Consider the following 12430-nt stretch of genomic DNA (forward strand, 5'->3'; position numbering starts at 1 on the left):
ACACTAAGGCGAAGCCAAAAGAGCCAGACGACACTCTATCACGGAGCGAGAGGGAAACTCTAACTTTACTTATCAGGCAGCTGGACGAAGCCACGACCGCGTGCAGCATGTTTCTGTCCGTGTAATGTTTCAGTAGCACCCTCACAGAGCGGGCAGGCATTTTGCTCTGTTAAAGTTTGATTCATTTGGGAAGTCGTTGCTTCTCCTTCAGCCATTACCAGTTAAACTATTGCTAAACATGAGATAAAGATTAGCTCCGTGCACATCAGGTTGACATGCCAGTAACTGCGGGGTTAATGAGTGGCAGACAAACGCCAGGCCGGGGCCTCAGACTAACAGAGATGAGGTTAGAAGGTACACCGCCTGCATAAATTAGCATAAAGCCACGACCCCTGAGACTTGGTCCAGACCAGCCTATAGTTAGCATGCAGTAGACCCTGCTAGACTGACTACAGAAGACCAGACAGACAGAATGGGTGGGGGTGCGCTGGCGTGACGCCCGACTCTGTCACCACGCCAGTGACAGATCTATGGGCTCTGCTTAGTCGCCAAGAAACGTCCCCCGACTGCAGCCGCGTTCGGAGGACGAGGCTGATACGACGCAGTGCTCTCGGAGAAATGGGTCAAGTTAACGAAGATTTAACAAGACATCCGAGTAGGAAAACATGCACACAATAAATGCTGGTGGGGAGTTCTGTGCTTTCTGGGTTAATTGCGCAAAACCGGAGTCGACGCGGTCAGTCACGTGCCGGGCGCTGTCGTCTGCGGGCGCAGATATTTTCCGTGGCGCGTACGTATGTCCCGGCTGGCCCGATAACTTTTTCTTGAAAATAAACGCAGCTCTCGTCTGCGGGGCAGCTGGAGGAACTTGGAGAAATCTGGCCTTCTGAGCTAATCCCATCTGCCTATCAGACAGACTGTGCATCTGTCACAGCAGAATCACGGCTGAATGTTTGTAAATTCACAGCGGCGGTTTCAGTGTAAGCCAAGAAACGTGGGCCTTGTCCACTCGTACCCTCTGATAACACGACTCTGCTGTGACCAACCAGGATGTGTTTTGCTGGAGGCGATTTCCTGCCTCGGCCTCGTCATCCTTCTCTGGGTGACAGTCACACGTGTATTTCGAGGTTTCCAAAAGCCTCTGACAGTTTGAGCTCTTTGGCATCACTTTTCTCTATAAAGCCCACAGAATAAAATTTCAACATCAAGTCTTTTTATACCAGTTACTAAACTGGGAGGCCTTTTTAAGAAACACTTTGCCTTCATTGTGTTTCTAGAAAGAAGCCAAAGTGGACTTTTGTGGACCGCAGACTAAAATCAGAATGGATGGTTTAATGTTTTAATGGACATATTGACCACGCCGTGCCCACTCATTTTGTCCTCTCTTCTTTCTTTCTAAACATGTCGGTGTCAAACAAAGAGCAAACGCCATTAAAACGGCGAGCAAAGGGAACCGGGTTTTACAAACTTCACGTCTCCACATTAAAACAAACAGAAACCCACGTGAAAAAAAGGATTAAGAATATAATGGAAACCAGCCTTAGCTCCTCTCCTCCACTGACGGGAGGATTCAGACTTTGTCCCCCACCGGGCGATTTATTCCTTGTCCGATGCAAACAACGTAAACACGCGGGTTAATTATCGAATCTCAGAACACTCGCAGCATACCCAGTTGCCAACAAAAGTCCTCAAAATTGGAGCAGATTATCGCAGGAAGCAGAGGCAGGAAAACACCTATTGGCTCGCCTGGTCCCTCGGTCCGCGAGACAGAATGAATGTTTGGCACAGACACAACGGACGGGGCACCGCACCATTGGTACAGGTTCTTGTGTGTTTCTCTCTTTCGCTCTCTGAGCTTTGTGCCAAGAATGGACAGAGTCTGTGTGCCAGGCAGAATTTCAATAAGGGGAGTAAGGAGGTGGAGGTGGTGGTTAAAGAGGGGGAGGAGCGGTGGCGTTGATGGAGGAAGTAAGCCACAATAGATGGCAGAGTGAAGAATTCCCCGACTGACTGCTTGTCTAACTCACGTCCATTCTTACTGATCCTCTTAAAAGCACCATGGTGACTTTATCACACAAGCTTTCATCCTCCCACTCTCTCAGGAACGTCCTGCATTAGAGGACGAAGGAGCACTGAGCCCCTACCATCCCACTTGGCATGGTGCCCGCTCTGATGTTCTGTATATCCTCATTAGCTAGGCACAACACACAGCTCACGCTCGCATGTATGCAGAGATATGCTGCCATATGTGTGTACTAACACAACCGTACACTGGTACAGACAACACAGCACAGTTGCTCAAACTGTGGGCATTAAAGGAGCTCAGTTGATCTTGATTAGATGAATGGTAATTAAATAAAAAGGCTTCCAGGCTTTTGCGATCAGTGTTTTGGTTTTGTGCAGTAGATGGCTGCACAGACAAATGCTGAACTGACATGAGTCAGCCTGAGCGCTGGATAAACATGCTGGACAGTTTGTTTGAGGAAAAGATATATGACCCAGATACGCCAAGAGCATATGGGAGTCACTGTGCTGACTATCAGCTTCCAACAACAACCTGACCCATAGATACACATATAGACAAGGAGCTATGGCTGACAGGCCAAACAGCCAATCTGCAGGCTTGGGCTGTGTGGACAGTCCTCCAAGTAGTCGAATGACTAGTGTGTGTCTCTAAAATCTCCGAATGAAGAAAGGTCGCTTTCCTCCTCTCCATCTACTTTCTCTGTCCTCTCATCTCCACTTGTCTATGCTTTTGCTAATGTGCTAATGAGATGTGTGGTTACCATGGTTTCAAATGTTTCTGATAGCTCAGAATCCTGGCCTTGCATGTCGCTACACGCCCACATGTTAGAGCATTTACAAATGCCACACGGTGCAGACTGTACACAAGCATGCACGTATACAGCATATAATCACAAACACTTGGAAAGGTATGCCCTTTCAAAGCCAGTGCATGTGTGCGTGTGTGCATGTGCATATTTGTGCACATGCACACAAAGAGAATGCGTGCAAAAGTGCAAAGCAGTGTATGTCAGGACGAAACAGCTGCAGCTTCCTGCATGAGAAGAGAAACTTCCTGTTGCTTCGCTCCAAACCGCGGTCGGTCAGCCAAGATATCAACCAATCAGCTATGTCGAGGCTGAATGAAGGAAGTAAGCCTGACTGCCTCTAGGAGAAAAACTCAGAAGCATTATGAGGCAACACGATAAGTTCATCTGAGGATACGAGAGGGGCGGGGAAAGAGCACTCCCACTCCTACCTCTCTTTCTATCTCTGTAACTTTTGATCTCTATATTTTTTCAAGCCCTTTTTCCTCTTAACGTTTGTCTTTCTTTAGTACCACATTTTGATATGCAAAAAACAAACAAACAAAAAACGAGTTTACTTTTGTTATGCAGCCATGTGCCACTTTATGCGAAAGATAAGCATTCAGAAAAAATAGAGACTTGACAGAGTAGCATAGCCGCTAATTGTGAGGGGTATGATGAAAAGGTCTGATGGTGTTCACTGTTTACACGTGGCATGAAGGCGCCATTTTAACACCCATATTTAGATGCAATATGCAGCTCTGGCATAAAGTTGTCCAGTTAGGTTCCTAATTACATGTACAGTAAGCAGATGTTTCAATGTAATATCTGACCAACTAAATTTGGTTAAATTATTGCAACGGCTCTTGGTCAATATGCACAGTCGCTTGTCTAATTCAAGTGCAGTGTTCTGGTCTCTGACATACAGCTGTAATCAAAATTACCCTTATATACGACAGTTTTACATGTTGCCTAAATACACACCAGTCACACAAATGCTACCGCTCATCTTTAAATTTCTGCTTCTCATGTGGCACGTCAAAAAACAACAACAACAAAACCAAATAAAACAAAACATTCGTCTCACTACTGAAAAAACCTTTTTCTTTACAGCATCGTCAGTTTCATTTCTGCCCAATGCTTCCTCTGAAATGTAAAGTATATAAAGATGTTAATGACGCAGTGTTGTAGCAGCTACCTTTTGGCAAACAGACACAACTCTAGACTGAAAAAGCATAAAACTGGACACACAACTGCACCAGCAAACATGTTTCTGTGAAACTTCTGCCATATATCAGACTTTTTACAGTGGCTAGACACAAAGGAAGTAAATATTGTCCTTATATTACCTCTATCGCCATGGCTCCGGATGATAAGAGATTTGTGCCTCACTCGTCCCATAACAGCTCTTCAACACTGGTTAGCACCTATACTTACACTAACCTGAAGCTTACAACCATTCTCAAGCCACACAACCCTCTGAGGTCAGTGAGTAACCAAGAAGGCCTGTCGTCCCTCCTACCAGTCTCCACAGAGACACCTGTTCAATACAGAAAACCACAGAAAATACTGTTGACCCCCCCGTCAGAGCCTGCTGTCCTGCGGCAAAGAGGGGTTCGGGTTAAGACAGAAAGAGATAGAGACACCAGGGGAAAGAAGACTGTCAGCAGGGAGTCGCAGTGTCCCTCTGAGCTCTAGAAAAGTTTCTTCTGTCATGTACATTGAGCCAAAATGGCGCCGAGGAGAGTGCGGCGTGGCAACCGATAACAACAGACAACGTTTAGGAGAAAGACCACGATAAAGGACAGAGAACAGGGCGAGAGGAACTCGGGGAGACAGACTGCAGGGAAAAGGTGTCACAGGATTAAAAAAAGGGAAATACCTGAAGCCTGTAGTGAGCGGCGGGCTGGGCCGGACGACTGACGGAGAAGAGGGCCGTGATGGCGGGAAGAAGGGAAAAGAGAGGAGTAGAGCACACCCTCTGAGAGCTACACCCCCTTCCCACAATCCCCTCCTACTGGCGTGAGTGCGTCTGTCCGTACACGAGGTGACAGAGGGACGTCTGCTCACACACAGCCACTGTGACACACACGCGAAAAGAAAATACATACACACACAAACGACAATATCAAACACACCAACAGCAAAGAGGTCCAAAACAGACCAGCAGCAGACTTGCATTACTGTCAGTGGCGTATAACCAAAACAGAGTCAAACACGAGAAGACGCCAACAACAGAGGAGTTAAGAACACAGACATACACATAATCAAATCACCAGCCTTTGGATCACCCTCTGCTCTGCCCTGTGCTGTGTTTGCCTCGGTCTGCCAGCCCACTTTGGCACCGCTGCCAAGAGAGAAGGAGAGAGAAAGGAGGGGAGGACGGGAGGAGGTGGGGGGTGCAGAGACACAGAAAGAGGAAGGGAGTGACATGCTGTAGCGAGAGAAGGAACAGAAAGAGGAGGAGTCCGAGAAAAGAGTTAAGACTGAGAGTGTGCCACAGAAAGACAAGGAAACAAAGTACGAGAAGAAACGTCAACTGTCGTGAGCCGACGCGGCGACACAAAACAGTCCGGTATCGGCTAACGTACACCTTTATTATCCAATATCCAAAACGCACCTCTGTCCACATACCCCACTCATACTATCCTGCAGCAACAGACAGATGGCGAGAGAGACAAGCAGATCCCGACACTTCTGCCATATTGTTGCATCTCACCATGTTCATAGATTTTTTTTAAAGAAGCTCAAACTGGCTTGAGATTTCTCATATACGCTGTTGGACTTTTGTTTTTCAAGTTCTCTCACCAGAAAAAGGATTCCTGGCAGACTTCCTGTCTTTTTTGACATCTCTGTTCTGCCCGTTTTTCTTTGCGTCTCCCCTCAATCCGTCCTCTCTCCCTCCATTGGGGATAATATCAGCCCTCGTGAGAGGGAGGGCTTTGAGAGAGTTCAGCTAAATGAATCAATGAGCAGGGAGGGTGGATACTTTCCCCCCCCTGCCTTTGGCATCCTTCCCAGGTTTCCCTTTGCTTTCTCACCCGAGCATGATAGTTGAACACCAATGCAGATCTTGGATCAGCGAGCTGTCGCCTCTAGATGACCTCAATCATTAGGAGAGAAAACATAAATCCATCTGCTCATTAATGGCCGACCTTCTCTGTAGCCAGCTTGCGGGCCAATCATTGGTGCTGAAGCGGGTATCCCAAGCCAAGCCAACCAATCAGCACTCACCTCCGAGCTGATGTCATTTTGAAAATACTGAGTGTAACTCTAAAAAAAACCAGGAACACTCTTCTACCATTCGATTCAAGCAACCAATTACAGACAAAAAGCAAAGCTTGTTTCGAGTGAAACGCCTAATTCGTTGTCGCAGCTGCTGTAATAATAGCGGCGGAGTCCTCTGACTGGCCAAACAGATACCAACACACACATTACCAGAGGCTTCTCTCAGTCTTCAAACACCAACTGCGGACACAAAGCAGACCACAATAGCCCAGCTTCTCTGCTTGAACACCACAAGTCTTTTCTCAAAGACAGGACAATGGACGCACACACACATACACACACGTTCATACTGTACACACGCATGCACACACACACGTGGTGTGAAGAATCCGGTTCTTCTATGGAGGCTCAGATTCAGGCAGCAGGTTGGACAGCCCCTCAACCCTGACGTCACGTCTCCTTTGTTGTTTATGAATTTATTTCTCTCCTCAGCTGAACTCTCTGAACTCAAAGTCCCCACACCCCTCCATTACTTCCCTCCCGCCCTGTCCTCAAGCCCTACATTTACCCCCTGCCAACAAAGGCGGGCAAATACAGTATGGCTTTAACAAGGAAGAAGAAAAGAAAAGGAGAGACGGGCAGAAGGCAGACACAGAGACGCGAGACAGAAAGATCGAGAGAAAGGAGCTCAGATGTCTTTCTCACTTTTTCTTTTCCTCCTTTTCTTCTTCGATCGCTCTCCGTGTGTCTTCCTGCTTGGCTTGTAAAAGTTTCAGCTGCGAGGCGGGCCGGCCTCTTTTGGCAGCCCTCCAACTCTCGACTCTCCTGTCCCCCTGCAAGAGAGAAAAGGAAGGGAGGACAAATATAGTCACAGCTAGACGGCACTGTAAAGTTGTAGATACAGATGCACTCTAAATGCACAGCAGGTTTTTCTTACACACACTTCACACTAATCCATAAAGGAAGAAAGCACTGTGGGGCATTTTGCCAACATTTGCCACCAGTTTTCAGTAAAGCATAATCCAGCGGATAATAAGTAAACTACGTGCTAATCACTGTGTGAGCCGCCGTGTGTATTTTCAAAAGGCACATTGTGATGATTGCCTGCCTTTAACTGGCTCTGCCAGCTGAATTTGATAACTGTGTGTTTTGGTGTTCACACCCAGTTCACACAAGGACGCGCCGCCCGTTTTATTTCTCCTGGTATCAATAACCTGAGCAACTCGGGTGCTTGCAAGCACAGTTATATTTACTGTAGCACACAAAAACCTCTACCTGCCAAATATTTGCATTAATTCAAAACACATAACCTGTGTAAATGGGCCCTGTTTCAAAGTCTAGGCAGACACACACACAGACACACACACAAGACTGACAAGTTACACTGTTACTGATTTACTCACCTTGGTTTTCGTGCAAGATCACACACAGCGATACTTCTAATGCTGATGTATTTACTCATAAACTGTATCCTAATCAATTCAAAAATGAACTTATATTGTGCTTTACTACTTACTATATACTTTATAACAGGTCAGGCTTATTTACAGGTTAGGTATCTTCTCTTAATACAGGTTAAAAAAATAGATATTTATTAATTTTTTCTGATCTACATAAGAAAATACAAAATCATATTTATATTTAGACATTTAACAAATAGGGTTAACTTAAGTAAAACATATAGCTGCTCAAAAAAACATAAATCATAAATCAACATGAAGAGTAGATTTGAGAGGCCTTAGCCTCAGAATTATTACATTCCCTCTTCGATTATGTGTAAGGATAAACTTAGCTACTGATTATGAAATGTGAAATACTGTAAATGTTTATTGAATGCTGGTCTACAGTCCCTGACCTTAGCGCAACATTGAGTCACCTTCAGCTAACTTATCTCTAAAAACGAAATGTAGCTTCTCCAGTAGCTCCTTATTAAACTAGATGTTGAAGAGCATTTTAAACACAGACATTTTGAAACAAAATAAATAAATTAATTTAAAAAACGCCAAAATAAAAGTTCATGTTTCCTAAAATGACAGATAAAGTTTGCGCTCACCTGTGGGAGACTCTAGAGGAGAGAAACAGAGGCTAGCCCCACTAGCTTGTAGCCTGACTGTAACTTATATAGGGATGAAAGGGGTCGCCAAAGGGGCTGGACATGTGGGCCTATATGAGCAGGTGTAACCCAGCAGTTAAAATAGGAAATAGTAAATAAAAAACGTAAGCGTGAGGTTAATTTGTATAAAAGAGCATCTCAACAAACACGAGCAGCTCACTGACTGTGGTCAAAGTACCGTTTTTTGTACTTTGTTCAATGGAGATTGATGTGGCGCGCCATCTGGTGGTAAAAGGGAGTAAATACATACACTCTTTGGCTGAAGATGTATCATTGTGGACCACTTAATTTTCTGATTTTTATTTTTCTTACAGGACGATATTGCATGTTTTAGCTTAGATAAACAGAACTGTATATTTCATTAATAGTGTTAATAGTAACGGTGTGGGGGGGAGGGATTTCTAAAGGTCCGTTCCTATGCAGCACACAATGGCTTTAGAAGGCGAGTAAAAGTTAGTATGAGGAATAATACATGTAAAACTTACCAAGACTTGCTTGGTTAGATTAGCGTGCATAGTTTCCAGGGTAGATGCATTCAAAATTGCATTGTGCATTTCCTGCCATTCAAGAAAGTTTCCATTATCAAGTGTTTCCTACAATCCGGAATAATCTAGCCTCCAGCACTCTGAGTGTGGATGAGTATTGAAGGATAAGAGAGAGAGAGGCTTATTCAAGATAATTTAATTAAAAACATGCAACACAAAAGCAATGACAAAAAATGAAATAATAAAATAAATGAAAATGAAACATAAATAAAGACAAAAATTGAAATAAAAGAGTAAATCAGTAATTTAGTCATTGCATTAGTTCAGTAATGTCAAAGCCCAAGGGAAGAAACTACTGGTGGCATGCTACTTGTGTGCAGCTTGTCAAATGGCAGCAAGGCAAACAGGTTGCGACTGGCTATTTCGCCTACTTGCAGTAACAGAATAGAAAATATAATCTTTTAAAAAATGGAGAACCTCTTCAAAGTTCATAATAGCTATCCCTTTTGTTTTGAATTTTATACCTCCACCTTTCTGCTCAGTCACTCTGAAGTGTTTCTAAAAGCTCAGTGAAAAATGAAATACCTGATCTCCACTTCAGCCGGAGTCCTCACTGGGAAAGGATAGCACTTTGTAAAGGCAGGCTGAGATGCAAACATGTTTGCACATGTCAAAATTAAACCAGGAAAATTCAGCCAATGTTTTAAAAAAAAGAATCTTACTGCTGCTGTGTAGTTTTCTCTCTGATGTCTATCACCAAGCACCAAATGTTTCTCAGTCACTGTGACTTGCACAAATCATCCAGATCGGTTTTGAAATCTTAGATTTTTACCATCAGATTTCTGGTAATGCCATTCTTCCTAATTCATCTACAACTAAAAGATCAAGCATATTCATGCCTTTCCTAAAATCAGAGGGCTAATTAAAAACAAAACAAACCCACAATTTGCCACTTATTTCTTTGGTCAATGCAACTGACAGCTGTCATGCTGTCCTTTTAAAATACCAATGACTAAGGTGCTACTGCCCTCCAGTGGCCACATGAAAGGACAACCCCAGACCAAGATGCTGTCAGGGGGTTAAAAGTTCTCTTGTCCCTACTGGCCCTGCGCTTCTTCTTGTTCACCGTTCCTGGGAGTTTAGTTATGCTCAGCCTTTCCTTTTCTTATGTGACATTTGAGCCATACATTTTAGCATTAAAGAATCCAACCAGATACAGACAGGGCAGGTAGATAGGTCTTAGGGGGGCACAGTTGGGGGTCCTGCCCCAGATATATATTCATTTCCTGCCTTCTCCTGGGTTTTTGCAAACCCATTTTTCCTGCCTCTGTTTTTCTCTAATCTAAGAAAAGCACAAAACACTGACACCAGGTGGCAGTTTAGTATATACTAAATACACTGCATTGGTGCCCCCAGGCACAAAAACCTTAAGAAATGCACAAAACAAGGTGAGCCAATAGTTTCCTTAGGGCAAGGCACCTCATTAGTTATCAAAATGAATACCAAGCAGCACGAAGCAGCATGCGTCTTCCAATTGTATATTGCGATTCAATTAAAATAGCCCATGTCACTTGTTATACGAGTCCCCTCAGTGATCCTAAGGCAGATGCCCATTTGGACCTGGTAGCTAATTCAGTCTTAGTATCTATGTAAGCTACATTACTTTGCATCTTTTCATCATTCTGACTAAGTAACAACACAGTGGTAAACCGTTTCCCCAAAACAAAAGGGCAACAATGTTGAACCTCTTGGCCAGCTGAACCCTGGGTTTCCTTCAAAGACATTTTTGTTGTTGCACCGATGGTTTGTTGATTATTCTGAACAAACCATAGGTGCAGATTTAGCGGCCATGCTCTGTCTCTCTGTACTGGCCATGTGATTGACTGCTGACCTTGTCGGGGTGCCCACACTGTCTTTTCTCCAATGTCAGGTGGGGCACAGTCTAGCCCCCCCCCCCATCTCTGATAACAAGTTAGCAAAAGAAATGATATTTTTCCCCGCCTACCACTCTCAGGGCCCTGAAACATCTTGGCTTAGGGCCTGTTAAAGCTTCACTGCTGGGTATATAGTACCACAACTACAGAACACTGATAGACAGACAGAACTGTAATTAATGATATTCAAAAGTTAAAGCAAACGTGCAAATAATGCGTGTTCTCATATTCAGAATGAATCCTGAATGGAGCTTTATATATTAACAGTAGTATTTCTCCTGCAGTAACCAAAGTATGAGGTCCGTGTAGACAGGAGGTGCATTATCCAGGGACCTAACCATCCACCCCGATGGCACGCGATATGTAGTGATTTTTCCTAGACAAAAAAAGTGGCATTACGACTACCACCTTCCTCATATCTCCCAGCTATCCCACCAGGAGTCTGATGTCCGGGGAGGAGTTTGCCTTGGGACCCACAAAACTTTTGCGTGTGTGCGTTTCGACGCCACGCCTCTGCCTCCGTGCGTTTTCCTCCGCGCGTTGATTTCATACCAAACTCATACTTTGCATTCCGCCTTTTTCTGTCAAACGCAGCTGTTTTGCCCTGGAAATACTCCCGAATCACGAGGCTACTTTTCTACAGAAAAAAGGGGCACACAACAAAAAGCGTGTGCCTGTAGGAGCGGGGCAGGAGAGCCGTTGTGAGGTGAGTGTGCTCTCATATAGTTCTTTGTTGTGTGTAGCAACTTTTCATGCTGCAGCAGCTGCTTCGCTTCGAGTGTGCTGGAAGTTTTGGGATATTTGACATATTTCGCATTTTCCCGCTGTGCCTGTAGTGATTCGGGGACTCACGTGTTTAGCAGGGAATTCCTCCAATATTTTCTCAAGCATTCGTTCTGTATTCGGCTAGTTTAATGCGTCTCTCAGACTTAGTTTGCAGTTTATTGCAGTATTATTAGCTCCCAAGCTAGCCAACTAGCATGTCAGTTCGAGTGTGTTAGCGGTGGCTTGCTGGTTATATATCCACTGAAAAACAGAAAATAACTGGTCGATAGCATACAATGACTACCACTGGAAGTGCTTGTGTGCGGTTTTTAGGAACTTTTATGGACAGTTAGTTGGAAGTTTTTCCGCTTTGGGGATCAAAGGGATATTTTGCCAACTCACACTCGGCTAAACCGCTTCCAAGCGTTCGCTGTGATTTCATTTTCCCTCTGCATGCTCGCAGATGGGACTCATTTCTTGCTGCTGTGAAAGTTGTATCAACATGTGAAACTAAGAGTCGTAGGAGTTTCAAAGGAAAGGCCATGGGAGAATTTACAGCATATGTGTGTGATCTGATTGCTTTGTTAAAATTGTGTAAGATGTGACCATGATAAGGTTATCCGAGTGTTTAAAAGAGTCGATCGGTTTACTGTCTATATCCATAAAGCCTCTCGGTACTGTAGTAGTCAGTGTGCAAAGAGTTCATAGAAATCTGTGAAGTTTTGGTTGTTCATAATGTCGACGGTGCTCCACTGGGAGCAGTAGACAGCCCCTAATGTGCATGACTTTTCGGTGTTCGCTGATCTCATAGCTTTATTTAGCTCAATGCTGTACTGGCCTCCTCATTGCACTAAAACACCTGACCTTTTGACCACGGGTGCTATATTGAAACAGGCAGAGCCAGCAACATATGTGCTCTGTGGCCAGTATCCTAACTTTGCATCACCACTGCTCTTGACAAATCTGTGGCCATGACAGCTCATCAGATTTCAGAACTCCTAACCAAACTGCACAGCAATGCTCCCAGTGCTGGTAATGCAAGTCTGTGATTGTGGTGTATGTGTTACATCAGCACTAGGTTTGATTATTTAAGCC

The sequence above is a fragment of the Pundamilia nyererei genome, unplaced genomic scaffold (assembly GCF_000239375.1).
Source record: "Pundamilia nyererei isolate P.nyererei 1_Seehausen unplaced genomic scaffold, PunNye1.0 scaffold00047, whole genome shotgun sequence".
NCBI classification, from domain to species: Eukaryota; Metazoa; Chordata; class Actinopteri; order Cichliformes; family Cichlidae; genus Pundamilia; species Pundamilia nyererei.